The 22,810-nt window shown below is 38.0% G+C and overlaps 1 pseudogene; it reads right to left on the reverse strand.

Moving 5' to 3' along the window:
- LOC114053926 overlaps positions 1 to 5,612 on the reverse strand; it is a 44,724-nt pseudogene extending 39,112 nt beyond the window's left edge.
- Between the last annotated feature and the right edge of the window lie 17,198 nt (positions 5,613 to 22,810).

The raw sequence follows: 22,810 nt of genomic DNA on the forward strand, positions 1-22,810 counted from the left end.
GTCACACCCAATTTAAGGTCACCATCTCCTTTTATAGACCATCTTTTCTCACCTATAGGAGCATTCATCAGTGGAATCCTCTCCCACTGCCAAAGTAAGGCTTCTTTCCTTTCTTCTCACTTTTCAATCCTTTCTTTCTCCTCTTCACCCACTTTTCTATAGGTTGTTCTCTTTCTGAGACCACAAAGGTCAACCTCCCCTCATTGCTAGCCCTTGACTTGACCTCAGCATATCACACGCTCCTCTCTATCTCCTGCTCCCCTTTCCCCATTTCATGTACTTTCCCATAGTGTAATGTAGTACAAAAGAAAAAATAAACATTGATTTATTAGGGTGTTGCCAGGTTCTATACGTAATGCCCTCTGTCCACCTTTTCACCTTTACCTCTACTAGATTTCTGCCCTCACTCTATTTCCTTATGTACATTTAGAAAGAAGTCTCTTCCTGGTCTCTTTGTTGTTCCTCTATCCTTACCTACAGGACTTATTCACTTCTGCATTTCTGTTTTTTGGAGTGTTCAAGAAACAAATAATAAATCTTCAGTTCTGGTTTTCTTTCTAAAACTGTTTCAAACTTCTTTTTGTTATAAAATGTCCATCTTTTTTCATGTATGATTAAACTTAGATTTGCAAAGTAGGTTACTCTGGGCTGAATGCTGAGCTCTGTTGCTCTTTGGAACACATTATTCCCTTCCCTCCTATGTTTTCTGGTGGGTGTAGAGTAGTCTTGCATTATATGATTTCCTTTCCTTTGTATTTGAAGGTCTTTCTCCTGATGGTTTATGGAACTTCTTATTTCAAAATAGCTCTCCCAGGTATCAATAATATCAAGCAGGGATTTATTCTCACAGATTTTTGATTAAGCTTTCAGTGGGAGATAAGAAGGAAAAATTTTGCTTCTCTGTGTTTGTCTTGTCATATTATCTGTGTTTTATGTCTTGGTAAAGCAAACTAACTTCTTCTTGTGCCCTGATCAGACAAAGGAAAAAGAGTGCAAAAAGTGAAGACTTTTTCTGAGGAACTTTCAAAGTCTTCAGAAAAACATTCTCTCTCTCTACATTTCTGACTCTAGTTAAGTTGGGGAGGCAGACAAGACATAGATAAGAAGGAAAGGAATCTTTGTTCTTGGACTTCAGGGTTCTATAGATATTGTAAACTAATTAGAGCTTAAATTAGTGACTGAAATTACTCTACTTGTGAATTTCCAAATTACAGTTTGAATGTTTCTATAAATGTTGAACTATTTTAATGAGTTTTGAGGTAATACTCTATAGAATTTGTTTTAAGGAAAAACAAGAGTCAAACTCTGTGAAAGTCACATGGAAACGGCACTTAGACCTTTTATTACTCTTTCCCTGGCAAGTGACAGATTTACTGTTTTAGTGCAAAGAAGGAAGGTGATTTCACTGATTAGAGAAAAGGAAAAAAAATGGTTTGCAGTTTGCAGTTTAAATTTAAGAACTGCCTATTATTCACTCTTTCTTGACCATGAAAAAAGAGAAGCTTGTTTAAGTCAGAGAGCAACTTAAAAGTAAATAAAATTTAATTTGGAAGACTGTTTTGTGTTATCACTGTATTTCTTCTGTGAATGATATAATAGAACTTAGTTATTTAGGTGAACTAGAAGCAAAGTTACCAAACTAAGGTATCAAAATAGGCTATGCATCTGTAAAATTTTAAGAACCCTAAAATCAAGTGTCTTGCAATTAATTGGTTTTGTGTAATAAAAACTTGTGCCAAATTGTAAAGTAAAATTCAGTGGAATGAAGATTAGTTCTATACATAGTCTGGGATATGATTGTGAAATAAAGACTGGAGGAATAAAACCAGGTGTGGTTAGATTAATACAAAAGGAATTGATTTGGGTCATTGAGTGATTTTAAAGTAAAAGAAAGGAAAGTTATGGGGAGGTAGGAGTACCACCATGAATTTTTTTTTTCTCTCTCTGAACATGAGTTAACTGACAACAGTAGGCCCTGAAATTTGAAATACTGGCAGCTGAAGACCCTTGGGAAAATTGAGATTTAAATATTAACATTAGTAATTATAAATCCAGATTTGATTTGGTTAAAATTTTGTTCTGAAATGAAATTATAATGTGGTCTTATTTACAGTAAGATATGTTTTCCTATTAGAATAATTGTGGTAAATCAGAACCTAATGCAAAATCTGTGTGTCCTCAAACAACTTACTTCACCTCTGTTTACCTCAGTTTCCTAATCTGTAAAGAGGATAATAATAATAATAGCATGTACAATTGTTGTTGTGAGGATCACATGATTGTAAAATGCTTGGCACAGTGACTGACATGTGAAAAGCACTTTATAAATGTTAGTAAATGTAAGTACTCTTGAATGCAATCAATATAGAATGCCAAAAGTGATAATGAATTATTTTTAATGTAAAATAATTTGGAAATGCATTCAACTGAATTAAAGTACAGGTAATAAGTTTTGTTCAGTGTTTTAAATACATGATAATGTGTATGTTATTATTGTGTTTCTAAAATTTTTTCTTATGTTGTGAAATTTGGGAAACCATTGTATCAGAAATAATGTGTGTTTTTTTTTAAAGTAGCTTCTTTTTTAATCTGGTGGCTGTTAGATTGTGAATTGAGCTGTTAAAAGAATGTGGTAAAATGTTTGAAAACTTAAATATTTAATAAGGTTATATTTGCTTTAAAATGGATAATAACAATGATATTAACTTACTGATGGGAAAAAATAGCTGAGTTCTCTTCAAGTTATCCTTATCTGTGAAGTTCTTTGGTATTTTTCTACTTGGTTGAGGTCATAAGATCTTATCAACTCTGCTGACAGTGTGGGATAAAATTTTATAATACTAAAGTTTGAAAAGGTAGGAACAATTCCCAGCCAAAGTGGGAAAATTTATGAGTCTGCTTATAGTAAAAAGTTAGTTTTATCTGGTTTGGCTATCACTTATGAAAATTATGAAATTATACCTGTTAATAAATAGTCTGATTTGAAGTTACATCTTTGAGCCAACTTAATAACAATAGACTTTAGATTCAAAGATTTCAATCTTACCTTAGAGATGAATAGGCAATACAGATTTGAGGCTTACTGTTATCAGCATTTTTCTAGGGTTTGGAGTCAATTATCATGTATTCAGGAAACTCCAGAATATAATTATTCTTAAATTATTAATGAAGAACAAATATGTTCTTATATGTGCTCAATGTTTACTATACATATTTTGCAACATGAGAAGAAGAATAACCTAGCCCTAAGCTGTGATTAGTGAAATTTTGCTATTTGAGGTAAATTCTCATGGGACTGTAATTTGATATTGTTCTATTTTTTTATGTCAGGTATTGTTATCTAAAGTATCATTAAGCCAATAGTCCACCATTCAAGGGGAATGCCATGTGTTGTCCAAAGGGAGTGCAGTCTGTGAACTATTATAGTTGGGTATCTATATCTGGGAGAGTTGAGGGGACAACCTTGCATAGGCAAAAGACTGAAGCCTCTTGACTCCATTTCCTCATTCTGCTATTTTTCTTCTGAACAGGAAAGTTTCCTACCTTGTTAAATCTGAGCCTGGCTATGATACCCTGTGAATAATGTAGAACTTGACTGTATATTTGACTGTTAAATTTGACTCTTGCCTAGAATTAAACATAACTAAGGGAATTTATTGTACATTAACTATGTAGTAATCAAGGTCCTGTGTCCTAAGGTACTGAGAGCCTTGGTCCTGGTTTGTCTCTGCAATCACATGTATTGCTAAATAAATCATTGTCTTGATGTAACCACTGGTTTCTGTCTTCCACTGAATAGTTAGGAAGATTTTCTTGATATCAAGCCTAAATTTACTTCTTCACAGGTTTTTATTTACTCCTGTGTCTCACCTTTGGGATCAAGCAGAACAAATCTAGTCTACTTTTACATGATAACCCTTCAAATACTTGAAGATTGTTAACATTTTCCACCTGTCTTCTTTTTCCTTTGCTAAACATTTCTAGTTCCTTAAATAATTTTTCATATGACATAGACTCAATACCCTTCAAAATTCTGATGGCCCTATTCTAGTTAGTCTCTCTCTAGCATATCAATATCATTCCTTCACTGTGGTGTCCACAATTAAATACAGTATTCCATATTTGGTCTGACTAGGGTATACTTTCTTATTTCTGGAAGTGATGCCTTTTTTACACATTTAAAGAGACAATATTCCATAATGGATAGAAAGACGGCCTTTTAGACCACAAGACATGGCTGGGTTCAAGTTCCAATTCTGCTAAAAATTGGCTGTATAGCCCTTGGCAAAACACTTAACCTCTCAATGCTTTAGGCAGCTCTCTGAGGCTATCATTTTCAGAGAAGGTGCCAATCTGTTTTGGTACAGGGAGTTTCCTCATCTGTTTCCTCATTCCTTATATTAAGGAAATTGCAGGTCTAGTCCCTATCCCTATACTTCTATTATTTTATCTCAAGATCCCATTTGATTTTTGACTGTGATATCACCCTGATCATTCATATTGAGTTCACATTCTAATAAAACTCACATATCTTTTTTTCAGATAAATTGAAATCTAACCATGCCCTAATCTCATCTTTTACTATGAAGTTGCTTTTTTGAATCCAAGTGTAATACGTTATATTTATCCATTGAATTTCATTCATCCCAATGCTTTAGCCTGTCAAAAGTCTTTTGGATCCTAATTCTTGTATACAGTTTGTTTTGCCATCATCACCAGCTTCATGTAAACTACAAAGAGCGTGATCTGAGCCTCAGTCAGCTCTAAGTCTTGTTTTAACTCACTATATAAAGCTTCTCCACTTTTGGCTGCAAAGTATATGATCAATGATTTCTGTATTGACTATCTGGTTATGTCCATGTGTAGAGTTGCCTTTTGGGTTGTTGAAAAAATGTTTGCTATGACCAGCAGGTTATCCTGACAAAACTCTATTAGTCTCTGCCCTGCTTCATTTTGTACTCCAAGGCCAAACTTGCCTGTTACTCTAATTATCTTTTGACTTCCTACTTTAGCATTCCAATCCCCTAAGATGAATGTGACATCTTATTTTGGTGTTATTTTGAGAAGATATTATAGTTCATCATTGAACTGAGCAACTTTGGCCTTTTCAGCATCAGTAGTTGGAGCATTGGCTTTTATTACTGTAATGTTGAACGGTTTGCCTTGGATTCAAATAGATATCATTCTTTTATTTTTGAGATTATACCCTAATACTACTTTTTTTCACCCTTTCATTGACTGTGAGGGCTACTCCATTTCTTCTAAGGGATTCTTTCCCACTTATTAGCATATTAACAGTCACCTGAGTTAAATCCAGCCATTCCTATCCATTGACGTTCACTGACACCCAAGATGTCAATGTTTAAACTTTCCATCTTCTGTTTAACCACATTCGGTGTACCTTGATTCATCGAGCTTACATTCCAGGTTCCTATGAAGTATTGATCTTTGTACCGTTGGACTTTCCTTTCATCACCAGACAATTCATCATCTGAACTTCCTTTTGGCTTTGGTCCAACCACTTCATTCTTTCTGGAGCTCCTTGCAGTTGTCCTCTGCTCTTCCCCAGTAGCATGTTGGACATTTTCCAACCTGAGGGGCTCATCTTCAGATTTCATATCTTTTATCATTTTAATACTATCCATGGGGTTTTCTTGGCAAAGATACTGGAGTGATTTGCCATTTCCTTCTCCAGTCAAGATTTGAACTCAGGAAGATGAGTCTTCTTGACTCCAAGCCCAGAATTCTATCCACTGTGTCACCTAGCAAAATTCAATGGAAGCTGGGGATTCCAAAAGTCTCCAATGAGGAAGCAGAGAGGTTAACCATTGTACCTACGCATGGAGGCAGGGGATAGTGTGTCATGCTTGAAGAAGAACAATTAGCCTCATTTAGTACAGATGGAGAATGCTTAAGGAAAAATGATGAGACATCAGTCTGGAATGACAGGTTGGAAACAGCTTAGGCTTTAAACTATTTGTATTTTAACCTACTAGCTATAGGGAGTCACTAAAACTTCTTGAATAGGGGAATTACATGGTCAGACCTTTGTTTTGAGAAAAGCAGTTTGGCATGCATGGTGGATGGGGGACTAGAAGCTAGAAAGCCTAATTAGAAGACTATTTCAAGGACGGCTAGCTGGGGCAGTGGATAGAGCACCAGCCCTGAAGTCAAGAGGACCTGAGTTCAAATCCAACCTCAGACCAAACACTTGACACATACTAGCTGTGTGACCCTGAGCACATCACTTAACCCCAATTGCCTAAAGAAAAAAAAAAAAAAAAAAAAGACTATTTCAGTAGTCCAGGCTAAGTATGAGAAGTGATGGGGGCCTGAACTGGGGTAATAGCCATGTGAGTGGACCCTAACCCCCTTAGAAATTCACAGTTACATCATTCATGGAAAACTCTGAATCTGGAGTCAGAGGACCAGGGTTCAAATTCTACTGCTGAAACTTACTACCTGAGTGACCTAGGGCAAATCACAACCTCCTTGGGACTCAACTTCCTCATCTCTAAAAACGAAGGGTTTGGACTCATGAGCATTTGACATCATTTTAACTCTAGCTTTATGATCCTAAGTATGTCAGGAAGAAATGAAATTCAGAGAGTTTTTGTTTCTCATTATTGGCCTTTTAATAATGATAAATAGCACCTCGGCTAAGAGTTCACTTGCTCATGTGTCATTCTATTCACATTTCATTCATTTTAGTTTTTGTGTCACAGTAACTATTTCTGACAGGATTCCAAAGAATTTTAAAACACAGCTATGCTTAAAGATTCTTCAGGGTGTAGGTTAGGGAAGGACTGGAAGCATTTCTAAGGAAACACAGATTTTTGAAAATTTCGCTTTCTCCTCATTCAACAAAATCTAAGATCTCTTTCCTTCCAGGCATAGCATAAGGCCCATTTGTTAAGGCAGGATCAGCCTGATAGGCCTATATGTAGAGGCATTTGACAATTTTGCCTGTTTGAATTCTGAGCCTTATTTCAAGGGTGGGTATTATAAATCAAAAACAAAACTTGGCTGCATTAAAACCATTTTCCATTAGGGATGATCCCCAAATCTTTGTCTAATCAAATGCAATTTTATTAACCAGTCTACATTTTTATTGGCTAGGCTGCTCTCCTCATTGTAATTCAAGGTTGTGCTGCTGCTGCTTCAGCCATTCATAAATCACTTGATATGCTCATGTGTTTTACATTAGCAGCCCAACCTTTAGCTAAATACTTTTGCCAAAACATCCCATTCCATTCTGATTCAGCTTTTATTTTTCATCTATTTTTATATTTGACCTATATCTAACCTGAATAATCACTAGAAGAATTGGTTGCAGAAGAAAAGCTTATTTCTAACACCTGTAGTAAATAAAACCATATAGTATGTAGAAAATTCCCCAACAATGGTGTTCATCATTAAAGATTTTCTTTCAGAGGTACTACAAACAAGATGGTGACTAGGTAAGACAGCTAATTAGACAGGGGTAAATAATGGGAACTTTATCTTTTGGGCATTCCAGAAAATCCTATAGCAGCCAGCCACATTGGTGGTGGCTATGCTGATGTTGGACTGGCATGAGGGAACCAGGTTGCTGAGTACTTGTGGAATGATTTTTATTCATTCTCACTCAGTCAGTCACCCATCAAACATTTATTATGCACCTAGAGTGTATGCAGAACAGCATACCAGGCACTATAGGTGATAAGACATAGTTCCTGTCCTGGTGAAGTCTACAGCCCCATTGGAGGTTAAAAGGTAAATATGTATTACTTCATGAAATAATGTTACATGATAAGAGTCTTAGAGGGATGCATAAGCAAAGAAATATATAAAGTCTAGGGAAGAAGGTTATTATTGTTCAATGAGGGAAGGGAATAAACATTTATATTACATCTATCATGTGTCAGGCACTGTGCTAAGTCTTTTCACAATTATTATCTCATTTGATCTTCACAATAACTCTGAAAGGTAGATGCTATTATTATTCCCATTTTATAGTTGAGCAAACAGGCAAACTGAGATTAAGTGACTTGCCTAGAGTCATAGAACTACTAAGCATCTGAGGCTAGATTTGAACTCAAGTCTTCCTGACTCCAGGCCCAGAGCTCTGTCCAGTACACCATCAGTTGCTTCTGAATTGCTAAGGAGTTCAGAGGTTTCACTGAGGAAGTAGAATCTGAGATATCCTTTAAAGGTTGGTTAGACACACAGTGGGCAAAAATTTCTCCCACTGAGTTTGCCTTGTGGCTATATAAATATATTAGTTTTTCTTTTATTAATCAAGCAAGCAAGCAAGCATTTGTTACATGCTTCTCATAAACTTAGTAAGCTAGACATTAAGGATATAAAAAGAAAAATGAATCTATCCCTAGCTCCATGGAGCTTAGATTATAAAAGGGGAGTTAACATGTATGATATGCACAATGTGAGTATCTATAATATATACAAAATGTATGCAAAATAAATATAAGATAATTTAGAGTAGAAGCATTAGCAGTTACTATTTTTCTATCATGATGTACCTTTTCCATATGGCTGGATCATACTTGTGCAATTGGTGCTGACGTTTAAGAGCTATTTGTCATTGGACATCAGCAATGGCAAAAAATAAACAAACACACCAAAATGTTACAAAATCTAAAAAGAAAAAAGGGAGAGAGAAAATGGCTGGTATGATTCACTTTCAAAGGAATGTAAGTTTAGAGTAGGAAGAGAACATAAAATTTATCTAGTCTGATTTTAGAGGTTAGCAAACTGAGGCCTAAAAAGGTTAAGTAATTTGTCCAACATCATATAGCGAGTAGAAGGCAGGACCAGAATTCAAATCTAGTTACCTGATCCAGGTAACTTTTCCCTGTATTTAGCTACCTCCATATTTGGGTTCTTTGTAACCTCTCTTCCTGAACATTGAAGGCATAGGTACATTATGGTTAAGAGGAGCTTTCATAAGATGAGAAGTGGGAGATCCTTATAACCTAGACCCTTATTTTCCTAGTTTTCTGCTTGAATTGGTTTCCTCTGGACTGAAGAAGATGATTCATGGATCAAAAAACTTAGAAGACCAATTTCTGATGATCTTGGCATGGTAAATTTGTTGTCTCACCCACTTTTGTCCATGTTGAGATCAGAAGTAGCTCAATAGGACAAAGGGATCTTAGCTCTAGTTTCCCTTTTTGCCTCCCTTTGCCTCTGAAGATTGAAATTCTAGAATAAGGGATGATACAGATGGGTACTGTTCTGGCTATACCATAAAAATAATCCAAAGTCAGTATAGTATAGTTGGAGTGTTCTTGGAGAGGATCTGATCTTGAAACAGAGACAAGGAATGTGCCTGTCAGAAATGTACCTGCTAACTATTGTGAATCTCATTTGTCTTATGAGTTGGAGATGATTTTCCTTTTAGTCCATGAGTCTGACAAGCAGTGGAAGCCCTCACCATCTTCCTCATTTTCCTATTTTTTTATTCCATGAACTGGCAGTATAGTACAGCAGAAAGAATATTGGGCTCTGGAGTCAGAGGACCTTGCTAGGTTCAAATCACACCCTTGATATTTCCTACCAGAGTAACTTTGGACAAGTTATTTAACCTAGTTGGGCTCCGTGTCTTCACCTGTAAAATGAGGAGGCTTGACTAAATAGCCTGTTATGTTTGATCCTAATGAAATACTTCTTCTCCCAATTCCTTTTCTATAACTCAAATGTATATGGCCACCAATACCCAAAAGACTAGAGGCAGGAGAGGGGGCACAGTGTTAGAAGATGGATGGAAGTGAACATCTCCCTAGAAGAGTGGCCTATTTTCCTTTTTCACTTTATTATATATGTAACAAATTATATGATCATAGTATATTATGTGTATGAATCTAAAAATGCAGTAGGCAGGGAACTGAGAGAACATAACCCTGATGGGCAGGGGGCTCTGAGCTAAGTAGAGAGAAGATTTCATACTTTAATATGTTGAGCAAGATTCCATTTCATCTCCTAGAAAAACTAGTACTCAGCCAGAGAAGGGTTAATCAAAACTGTTTTTGTGCCCTCATCCCATTTTAAGTTTGCAGTGGGGGGAGTAGCCTAGGCATTTTTAGGCTCATTGACCTCTGCTGGCCGGCTGAGCCAATGCAGCCTTTTAAGAAAGGGTTATTTGGAGCAGGCATTGGATAGCTGACACGGTGATATTCTGTCTCTCTGTAGATTTGGGGAAAACAACCCTTAAGCTTCACTACAAAGGGTCCCATAAGATGACCAGTGTCACATCAAGAATCCTAACTTGACTGTCCAAACTAAGTTGGTGGAGAAAACAGTATTCAAGTTTCTAACAGGAAACCACACTGTGCTCTGGTATTGTCTGATGTAGAAACACCACAGCCATTTCTTCATCTTTACTATCACGGATCTAACAATAGTCCTTGGATGCAGCATGTCCCTTTCAATGAAGAATAGGCTCACTCTTTTTTTTTTTCTTGTCTTGGAGTGATCAAGAGATGCACTTAATAAAGAAATGGACCATAGTGAAAGCAATTCTGTCCCTTTATCTGTATGAGGCCCCCTCCCCCCAATCTATTTTTCTTAATCTCCTTCCTGTAGATGCACTTACTCACCTAACCCCACTCCATTATTTTCCTTATCTATAGCTCCCTTAGACATAGTATTTATGCAATGCCAGAGCCAGTGGGAAAAGAGCTTGAGTTCTCTTTTATTGCTTCTAATATTCAGCTACACAGTAGGCACTGAATGAGAAAAAAAAAAAATCTTAGCTCATCCCTAACTGGGAAATCTGTAGAGAGTTGCATAGTATCATTTTGCAGACATGAAACAAAATACATTATAGCAAAAGGAAAACTGGCCATGATGTGTGTGGCAGGGTGCCCAAGACCCAGATTAGAATTACAAAATCTACATTTATACACTATGGTTGTTCTTTCTGCAACAAAAGAACCTGAATTAGTATATCTTGTGTATTCTGCTTTTGTATTATGTACACAAATGCACATTATGTTATTTCAATTGGGCAAATTAACAAAGTCCGCTCAGACTGGGGTCTGAAAGAAATTAGGCCAAACTCTAAATTAGACCATGGGCAAAAAAAAGAAAAAAGGCAAAAAATACCCCCAAATATTAAAAATACCCAGCATTGACAATGTAGTTCAGCTTTGCAGATTGTTGATGATTGTAACACAAAGTTGTAGTGCCCCTCAGTGAAGGACTAACCCATTATGCATTTTTTTCCCCTTACAACTCCTTTCTAGTACTTGCTTTACATTGGTGCATAGAACAGGAGAAATGATGGATTGATCTCAACTTGGAAACTTGTCTTAAGTGGAGCAGTCCAGGTGGTTGTTCTTGGCCCTGTGCTGTTTAGCGGTTTGTCTTTTTTTTTTTTTAAACAATGATTTGAAGTCTTGTGCACCTATTGGATGAAGGTCAGGATAAAAAAAATCTTCAAAGGCTAGTATAGTATCTCCTTTGCTGAGTGAGGCAATGTAGGAAATGTGCAGAATACGGTGACAGAGGTCTTATGTTCCGATCCTGCTTCTGCCACTTACTAGTAGAGTGTCCTTGAGCCAATCACTTTGTTTCTTTGGGATGTAGTTTCCTCAAAAAGCAATCAATCAACACTGATTAAGTAATTACTACATACCAGAAACTTTCAATCAATCAATCAACATTTATTAAGCACCATTTAAGCACCTTAGCTCATGCCAGGCACTGTGCTAAGTGTATAAAAAGAAGCAAAAGACCATTCCTGACCTCAAGGAGCTTACAACAGAAGAAGGAAAACAACATGCAAACAAATATATACAAGATAAGTAAAGGATAAATAGGAAATAGTGAACAGAAGGGAGGCACTAGAATTAAAGAGGGAGTGGCGAAGGCTTCTTGTAGAAGATGGGATTTTAGTTGAGATATAAAAGAAGCTAGGAGAATCAGCAATTGGGAATAGAGGAGGGAGAGCATCTCAGTATGAGAACAGCCAGAGAAAATGCCTGGAGCCTAGACATGGAATGTCTTGTTGATGGAATAGCCAGGAGGCTGGTGTCAATGGATTGAAGAATGGATGTTGGGGAGTAAGGTATAAGAAGACTGGGAATAAAATGACAAAAATCATGATAATCCCTGTACTCAAGGAGCTTATATTTTAATGGAGGAGACAAAATGTGCATACGCAAGCCGTAAGTATGCCCAAAGTGTTGAGATTGGGGAGAAAATGTTTGTACTCCTATTTTTTTCTATATGTTCAAAGTAAATAACTCTTTGTTAAACTTGGAAGTAAAGGCATTAGTAGCTGGGTGGATCTGGAAAGGTCAGAGGTAAAAGATGGTGCTTGGACTGAGCCCTGAAGGAGGCAAAAGGTGGGCAGTAGAGCATTCCAGGCATGGAGGGCAGCACAATGGCATGATGGAAGATGGAAAATCTGTGAGGAACAGATTATGTCTGAACTCTAGAGAGTATGGAGGAGAATAATGTGTAAGTAGAGTGAGAAGATAGGAACAGGGCTGGTGATAAAGAGCTAAACTCAGGATATATTTATCTTAGAAGTAATAGGTAACCACTGGAGTTTAGTGAGAGTCTATATGGTGGGAGGGAGTGTGTGTATAACATGGACAGATCTGCAGTTTAGGAAAATCATTCTGGTGCTTGTATATTGAAATGGAGAAAGATGAGAGGGAGACCGATTAGCAGGCTATTGTAATCATTCAGGTGAGAGATGACTGATGCCTAGGCTAGGGTGGCAAAAACACAAGAAGGGGGAATAGATACAAGAGAGATCGTGGATATGGAAACACCAAGATCTGGCGTTGATTGTCTATGTGGATGATGGAGAGATGAGGGTGACACCAATGTTGTGAACCTGGGTGACTGGAAAGATAATGGTGATGCTTAAAGTAAGGGTGTTTTGAAGAGGGGTGGGTTTGTGGGGGATAGATAATGAGTTCAATTTTAGGCATGCTGAGTTTGAGATGCCTACAGGATATCCAATTCAAAATGTTTAATAGGTAGTCTGTGATGCCGAACTGGAGCTCAGGAGAGCAACTAGGGCTGGAGAAATAAATTGGGGGAATCATCTGTAGATGATAATGAAGCTCATGGGAGTATAGCAAATACTTTACCTTCAATCTCCCAGAGCAAGATAGGTCACATCTCCCCCCTCAAAATTATAGGAGTCCTTCTGAGGGGTCTAATTTTTTTCTCTAATGCTACTGGCCTGACACCCTCCCCCCTCAATTGTAGGTGAAGCCCACTGTTAATCTATAGAGATTATCACCCCAGTTCCCGTTAACCAATGAACATCAGTTAACTTTTACAAAGGGATAATTACTTTGAACTAATAAAAAAAAAGCCATAGCAAAGAATTGAGGCCTATATTCATAGGCCATACCTTGGCCTATACCTTGAATGGTGAAGGCCTGAGACTTCTCACACAGGATTGTTTCATAGTGGTCCCTCTTCTCTCTCAGGAACATCATTAGGCAGGAAGAAGTCATCTGAAGTTTTCTGGCTACACAGGTACAGGCAATCTAAGAAAATCCACTTTACTATGTACATAATAGACCAGAATTGGTTATGAGATGTTTATGCCTGTTCCAAAGTCCACATGGGGATTGCATCAGCAGAGCTCTATGGAAAGGCTCATAAGGACTCAGCTCATTGGTTTGTTCGTCATTATAAGAGCTATTGAGGCCAAGTGAGGGAATGGAGAGAGTAAAGAGAAATAGGCCCAGAACAGAGCCTTGGGATAACATCCACAGTTAGTGGACATGACATGGATGAAGATAGAGGGAAGGAGACTGAGAAGTAGTGGTCAGAAAGGTAGGAGGAAGACAAGAGAACTATCATGAAAATCTCATTAATTAAATATAGGAGTTGAATTAGATTTTCTCAAGCTCTGAATCTATAGTACTATGATTGAATCTAGTAAGATGATATGTATAGGTTCAAATATTCAGTTCCATTCTTGGTTTTAAAAAAATCAATTTTATATATGTATATGTGTGTGTATGTATGTGTGTATACATATGTATGTATCTGTATATATGTATTTATATATGATGAAGAGAGAGTGGCCATGCAACATGTATAAAACAGATCTGAGGCAGGTTTGCAATGAGTCAATAGTTTGAGATGGCAGACTAAATTAATTCAGTAATAAGTAGAATTGAAATAGCTAACAGTAGCTCACATTTATATAGTGCTTAAGGGTTTGCAAAGCACTTTACATTATGTTATCTCATTTGATCATCATGCTAATCTTATGAGATAGGTAGTGTTATTCACTCCATTTTAAAGATGAGGAAAAGTGAGGCTGATAGAGATTAAATGACTTGCTCAGGGTCACACAGCTAATATATGTCTGATTCAGGATTTGAACTCAGGTCTTCCTGATTCCATGTTCATCATTTGATCTACTTACAACACCTAGATGGAAGACGCAGATTATGCAAAGCAAGGAATGACAGACTTACTCTCTTCTGTTCTGCTTGTTGTAGACCAAATCTGGGACATTGTGATCAGTGCTGGGTGCCACATTTTAGAAAGACATTTTCTAGGGGAGAGCAAAGAGGATTAAGGTAGAACCTGAAGTATGAGGAGAGATTGAAGGAATTGGAGGTATTTTTCTAGGACAAGGGAAGACTTAGGAAAGCTGCAATAGGTATCTTTAATTGTCTAAAGGGCTCTCATGTCAAGCAGGGACTAGAATCGTTCCAATTGGTCCCAGAGGTCAGAACTAGGAGCTATAGAGTAGATTTAGGCTTGATGTAAGAAGTTACTTCTTAATAATTAGGCTTTTCCAGGGAGGCCAAGGAGTTTCACTTCAGAGGCCAAAAGGCTAATTGTCAGAGATATTGTGAAGGGGATTTTGGTGAGGTATGAGTCAGACTGGGTGGTCTTTAGGCGTTTTCCTTTAGCTTCCTTGCACTTTTCACTCACATTCTGTGATTTGGTGAAATCATGGTATAGTAGAAGAGTAAGAATAGTAACTAGCATTTATAAAGCACACTAAGGCTACCTTGTGTTATCATATTTCATTTTCACAACAACCTCATTTTACAAATGAAGAAACTGAGGTGAGACAGGTTCAGTGACTTACCTATGGTCCCACATGGGCACAGTGGGTGGTGGCTGGAGAATTTGAACATAGGTCTTCCTGACTCCAAATCCAGAACTTGACTCACTATATATAACACTTACACTTTGGTAATCTATAGCCTTGGGTTCTAGTTCTGACTGCCACTAAGTATCTGTGCGAATTTGGGCAAGTCACTTCACTCCTTCAGATTTCCCTTTCTTCATATGAAAATGAAGGTGGGCTTGAAGTAGACAATCTCTAAAACCCCTTCTAGCTCTTCTATTCTATCTGACTTCTCTCATTTCACAGATGAGGGCTCCTAGAGAGCTGAAGTGCTTGGCCCATGATTACCAATTTAGTGAGTGGAGTAGTAAAGATTGTTGAGTTATTTCATCAGTATTTATATCTTGGACAGGCACTGCAGCTGGTTAATGATCTGGCCTGCAGAAAGGACCTTGAGGAGACAAATAGGCTGGATTACATTTGGGAAACTGCACAGCACATTTCACGATTTCAAGCTGTCTGTAAATAAAATAAACATTTATATGTAACATATTTTTTATTTAGAAATTAAATATATTTTATTGATATATATCATATGTATAAATAAAATAAACATTGTTTATATATGATACATATGTATTAACACCAATATGCTGTCAGTGATGCTGTGTGCTTATGAATTTTAAAATTTCACAAGTTCAGAATTCCAATTGTAGGCCACTGAAAAGGGTAAATGAAAGTTCCATTGTGGGAATAAGTATGCTACACTATATTGTCCACAAGGACTTTCACATAAGAAGTGGTAGAGGTGATACTTTTGAAGATATATAGGACCAGGAAGGGAGACTGATCATGTACTGATAATGTACGTGAGCAATTACAGATGAAGGAACTGAGCATTGTACCAGGGGCTGTGTGGTCTTAAAGACCAAGGGGAAGTCCTTTGGTGTGTTAAGAAGATTCCCTATGGAGGATTTAGTGAAAGTCATGGATAAAACTCTCATAGGATGAGAAGGTGCTGAGGAGTTATGATTTGACCTGGTGGAAGATATCTACTCTCATTAATGAAATCCATCCATCAATCAATGAGCATTCATTGGATACCTACTATGTGCTAGATACTGTGTAGGTATTGGGGACCCAAAGACATGCATCAAATAGTTTCTGTCCTTGAGAATTTTATCTTCTATCAGGGAAGATAATACATGCAATACATATTCACGTTGGAGCATGAGTGTGGCCTAAAATTCAAGTTCTCCTTCTCTCCCACTCAGTGCTTTCTTAAATACATTATTCAGCTTTTAGGTCTCTTTGAGATCTAAAATTCTACAGGTCTGTGTTTCTCTAAGATTAAATGGCCTTGGTGGTTTGGAATGGGATAAAAGTGGCCAATGCTGAGCATGATACAAAGTGTGATCACTTATTTATGTGAGTGTCCTTCAAGGAACTTACCATCTAATTCGAGAAAAAGGAGCAATGAAAATAATGCATGACAGACACATTCACAATAAAATGCTAGTGTGTGTAGTACTAGATGGCCCATGAGGGGCCATCTCTAGTCATCCTGATTTCTATCTTGCCACTGACCCAGATGGCTCCAGAGGAAAAAGTGAGACTGGTGACTTTGCACAGCCTTTCCTCACTTAAATCCACTTCACTTGGAAGTCATGGTATCACCTGCCTGACCTCTTGGTTCTCTTCAAGAAAGAAGGACAAACAACAGATGGTCCATGATAGAGGAAAAGAAGATGGTTTATTATGTTGATTAAAGTGAGTATGGGAAAGCTTCACTGAGGAAATGAGAATGAAATAGAAATTTGAAAGGCTATATATATAACAGAGAAGGGGTAGGGGAGGATCTTCCAGCTGAAATGAAGGGTCTGCAAAGTGGCAAGAAGGCCAATGCCGTGGGAAAGGACTGAATTAGAAAAGACTTTCTTAGTAGTTTAGGTTTAATACTAGAATGAAATAAAACACTCATAGAAAATGACAGTTAAAAGATTTACTTAATGACAGAGGGGAAAGATATTCAGCAATAATATTCACTGAGGACAGTGTGCTGGTATAGCTGAGCTCACCTCCTCTTCCTCTGTTCTGCCCAAGGTAGGCTGTAGATCAAGCATCAAGGAGAAGATAGTTTTCCTTTTGTTTAATTTGTATTCAGGTGACCAGGAAGCAATACCAATGGCCAGAGTGTTGGTCTTTGAGCCACTTACATCATCAGGAAGGTTTCAGCCAGCATGAAAGAGGACTCTGGTAGATATTCCCCCTACCAAAGGAGGAAACAATGAATCTTTTGATTCAATTTAAATCAATTGATTTAAGGCACTTATATTATACAAGGTATCCATGTTAGCTGCTGGTAACACAAAGTTTTTTTTTAAAAGACAGTTCCTGAAAATTTGCTAGTGTAGCAGAAAAAAATTTAGACTTTTGGATTTAAATCCTGGCTCCAGGACTTTCTAGCTATGTGAATTTAGGAAATCTACTTCTCTATCTTACAGTTTCCTCTTCTGCAAAATGCGGATAATAATACTTTCTGATCTTGGAGGGTTGTGGAGAAGATGTTCTGAAAAGTATGAAGATCCTTGTATCTGGCTGAAAGCCTACTTATAGGTGAGATCAGATCTTTTGCAGGCAATTTTAACAATTGCTGTTCTCTACTTAATGTACATTACTGAGCCATCTGACTAGCCAGTCACTGAGTTAGTCAGGCATCTTGAGTTTAAAGAATTGCCACACCAGGATCTCTAATTATCTGTCCCTTTTCTGCAACTCTGTCACTGTAGCTGGGCATTCTGATCTCAGCACCCAGCCCCTCTTTCCCTTCTGCCACAGCCTCCAGACCACTTGTGCTTTGCTGGGATTTATTTATGAGGTTAAAGAGCACAGTAATACAGCAGTAACAGTAATAGTGCATTGGGCAAATGAAAGTATATCAAAAACTATCTAGTAGAGACTGCACAGCTCTATTTCATACTAATCCGAGCTTACCATCATTGCAGATGCTTTCATGTCTAATCTGTGTTTGCTTGTCAGTGAAATGTAGTTTTTATTACACAAAATATTGTTACTAAGGTGGGAATCATAACCAGGGTGGTGTTGAATGTGATCAAATGGTTTTTTTGGCACAAAAGTAACTGAATCCATCTCCCTATACCTCCCTATTTTACAAATGAAGATTTTGAAGCCTAGAGGTTAAGTGACTTACTCTGGGTCACACACATTTAGTATGTGCTCTTGATAGGATTTGAACCCAGGCCTTTCTAAATTCAACTTGAGCACTCTGTCCCTTACATTGTACTACCTCTCAATCTCTCACTAGGGTTATATTCCATAGCGCCAAAATAATGATTGAAGGAAGCAATTCCAGGTAAGAAGTGGTTGAAAATCAGCAGGTCTTCAAATTAACATTTGGATATGTGTGTCTTGCGTGCTGGGTATTCACTTCAAAACAAATAATGGAGAAGCACTATGGACCTCTAATATAGGAAGATTGAGGGAAGCTCTTTCATTCATTCAGTCAATAAACATTTTTTAAGTACCCTCTACCTGTGCTAGGCCCTGGGGATATAAAAAGAGTCAAAAGACAATCCTTCCCCTGCGGGAGTTTACAGTCTAATCTCTTCTGTAATCCAGTGTCCCATTGATGCCACATTAGTATGAAGGAGAGACTGGCCAATGCCCAGTTCTTAGCACATACTCAGTATTCTCAGCCTGCTGACAATCCACATGGAGGCTTACTGAGTGTACTTCTGGAAATGCATGATGGAGGATCCCTTTCTCTCCCTGCTTCAGACTAGGTGCAGGCATTCTCTGACTTCCCTATTGGCTTATTGGTTTTTGAGAAAAGGCCTTTTAATTAGCTGCTAAACTGAACACAAGTATGCATTTAAAAGGCTCAAATAAATGAAATCTGTTTCTTCCCTCGTGAACAAGGCAAGAACAACTATCGGCCTCAGAGTGGGAGAGGAACCTCAGGATCTCCTCCCTCCCATCCCAATCCCTAGCAGCCATGTGACCACCAACACATTGTACTACTGTTTCATTTGCTTTCTATAGTTATTATTATTACTTCCTGATTCTAGGTAATTGGTCATCAGAGGCAAAATGCTAAAAGGGTGCCTTAGTCTTTAGAGGTCCAATAACAACAATCAGTGACAGATTCTGCCAGTAGCGGAGTCTGGTGAGGAGCCTGCTTCATCAAACTCAGGAGTGAATTGCCCTGGAAGTCTATATACTGTATCCTGCAATCAAGAGAGTGACTTAGCCATCAGCTGTGTCACAGCCAGAAGTAGACTTGGTGTGGGCCATGTTTTGTAACAGCCATTTTAAGGTTGATCCCACTCTCCCCAGGGACCAAAGTGAGATAGGAGAGTGTGTTCCTATATGGGATGTCATTGTACGTAAGTGCCTGTTATGCCCTCTGAGTAAACATCCCTTTGTAAACACTCATTGATGTTAATTAGTTAAAATTAATTTGGGGTGATATTATCTAGCAATTGATATGGGTGGGGGAAGCATATAGGATGGGACTCATGAGAAATAATATTAGAACGTTTCCCAGCCCCACAGAGGTACCTTCAGAACCACTAGGAGAGAAGAAATAGGAAGTTTCTATGGACTTTATCTACCACAGATAGGGGAGATTGGGGTAGTGAGTCTCAGAGTCCCTGTGCTACATGAAGGATAACTCCTTCATGAAAGGATTGTTCTTTCTCAGACTTTCCCTGGAGATTTATTTATTCATTCAACAAAAATGTGCGTGGCACCTTGGAAGAGACAAAAAAAATATATAATATTTTTCCTTCCTTTGAGGGGTTTATACTTTAGTTAGGGCAACCACATATGCTCATATGCAAAATGAAATAATAGTACAAGACATGATTAAGCACTTAGAGAGAAGACTAGTCACTAAGTGCTAAATCTCTTCAAAGGCAGAGTCTATATCCATTTTTTTTTCAATTTCCTTGCAATACCCAGTAATGCTTTATAGTAAATGCAGACTATAAGTTCTTAATAGTTACTGAATGAAAGACTAGGAGTTCTTTGGCAAGAGAGGTGGTTGTAAGCTGAAATGAAGTTTCATGGTGGAAGTTGGACTTTCCCTTTCACAAGGAAGGGTAGGATTTGTATAGGTTGACAAGAAGGGGTTTTACATGCTAATTGTCAATGACCTGGAAAGTGAAATTTGCTAGGTAAGCCAAAATATGGACAATCCGCCTGAGGATAGTTGAGAATTGACTGTAGCTCAGTTTTTGAGATTCCAGGAGCACTTGCAAGGCAGTGTGGTAGTAGCTGAAAACCCTCCAGTTCTGCCACTTTGACTGGTTATATGAACAAGGATGAGCCTCTTCACCTCTCTGAGTCTTGCAAAATGGCAACTACAATATTTTTACTACCCACCTCCCATGTGAGTTATGTGAGGATGATGTGTCAGAATCCTTATACATAAAGTGCTTGTAAAGTGACAGGCCACATAAAAGTAAGCAGATAATTATCCGATATTTTACTCACACTGTTTTCAAGCTCAATTTTAGGAACATTGCAGGTGTGTTTCATAGAACAGAATTTTACTCAATTTAGTCCTTTCCTGAATTAGAAGAGAAAGGACTGATGCTGAAGATGACTGTTCATCACCTCTTGCTGCAGTGAGACAGGGAGCAGAAAAAAGGAAGTAGCCCTGCTGAGGCCCAAGGCAGGGGTACCCTCTCCTGCTTATATCTTGTTCCAGCTTCAAGTCCTTAAAGGAGACTTCCTATGGAGGGAGTCCCTCCTGGAAGAGTATTTGAATGCCAGCCCTCCTCAATCTCACACCTGGGAGCTGGGGCAGAAGAGTCCAAGGGAGAAATCAGTAGTAGTCAGAAAGGACACTTCTACTCTCAAAGCAGATACACAGCTCTAAAACCTGACCTCGTGTTGAGATTTCTGATAGCTGAAGAGCCTTGCATATGAATTCAAATGCTGCTATTTTTTTTTCAGACCTTCATACCATTTAGGTTGCAGGTTTCTAATTGGGTGGGGGGGGGTCTCTCCATGAATGACCGCTATACCATGTCTGAGAATTTATATATGTTGGAATCAGATTCAGCTCTTACTTTGGATAAACTTATTTTTAATTTAATTATTTAAGTGATTATGCTGGCAAACAAGTACCCTGCTTGATAAATATGTCTTAACAAAAAGCTAAAAATAAGCCACTGCTGTCACATGAGACTTGATGTTAGAAGAATAAGAAAAGAAAAAGGGAAGTGAATTGTTCTCAGTGCAGCCCGAATGCTTTATGCATTTAGAAACTCATTCACTCTTCCCCAAATCAATATGCAGTCCTCAGCACTGAGAATTCTCAGAGAACTATTGACTATAAACCTCAGAAGATAACAGCAGTGATTACAACAAGAAATTGTGCAGCTGTAATGCTTTCCCTCTCTCCCTCCTCCCAATCAGATTAGTTGCTTTGTTAATAATTCAGGCTTGGAGGACTAGGATTAATTTATTCAGTTTTGTCTCTGATGCGTTGGTCTTCTGTAGGAATTAACAGCCAATGAATCAGTAATTAGAGATAAGAAATATCTAGTCAGTCATCCAGTGTGAGAGCCATTACATAAGTGCCCTTTATCATTCTGCTTGGCAAGCTGGCACTGTAATGAGACCCCCACCCCACCCCAACTCCAAGGTCTCTTAAATAGAGACTATAAATAGATGGCCTGATTTTCTTTTGTCCATCACCTATGTGGAAGAGACCCTCCTTGAGAAAAAGAGGGGATCTGAAGAGGTAAGGAGATAGGAGCATTACAAAGCCTCTTTAATTTATAGAAAAACTTTAAGCTATGGTAGTAATAATAAAAGTCAAATAATAATGATAACTGTTATTTATCTGGCACTTCTAGGCACGCTTAATGGTGCCATGGAAAGAAAGTTAGTCTTGTAGCCAGGAATATCTGAATTCAAGTCCCACTTCTGACATGGAACATTTTTGTGACATAATCTCAATTGGGCCCTCACTTCAGTAAGGTAATCCTTTTATATCTGCCTAAACATTATTATTATCCTACTCAGTAGAGTGGCCATTCCAAACCTTTTCATTCATTCTCAAACTTCCCTTCATGCCCTTAATGGAGGACTTTGTCTTATCTTTCACTGAAAAAACTGAGGCCGTTTGTCAAGAGCTCTCTCTTCTCCCCTCCTCTTCCTCTCACATCGCTCACATGTCCTCCCCCATGATGTCCTCTTTTACCCTTGTCTCATATGAAGAGATGGCCCTTATCTTTGCCAAAGCAAACTCCACTACATGCATCCTTTATCTCATTCCATCCTAGTTTCTCTCGTAGATTTCCCCTTCTATTATTTACATACTTTTATTAATCTTCAATTTCTTCCTATCTCCTGAATGTTTCTCTGCTGCCCACAACTATTCCCATACCTGCTCTAACTTAAAAACAAACAAACAAACAAACAAACAATCCTTGCTTAACCCAAGCATACCTAAAACTTCCACGTCTCGCTTCCCTTTCTCACTTCCCTTGAGGAAGCTGTCTATAATTGGTACCTTCACTCCTTTTCCTCTGGTTTTCTCCTTCATCTTCCAGTTTGGCTTCCTATCTCATCATTCAACTGAAACTGCTTTTTCCAAAGTTACAAAAGACCTCTTGATTGCAAATCTTGCAGCTTTGTCTCACTCCTCATTCTTCATGACCTCTCTGCAGGCTTTGACAGTGCCAATCACCCTCTTCTCCTGGG

The sequence above is a fragment of the Vombatus ursinus genome, unplaced genomic scaffold (genome assembly GCF_900497805.2).
Source record: "Vombatus ursinus unplaced genomic scaffold, bare-nosed wombat genome assembly UNPS02014812.1, whole genome shotgun sequence".
In the NCBI taxonomy this organism is placed as follows: domain Eukaryota; kingdom Metazoa; phylum Chordata; class Mammalia; order Diprotodontia; family Vombatidae; genus Vombatus; species Vombatus ursinus.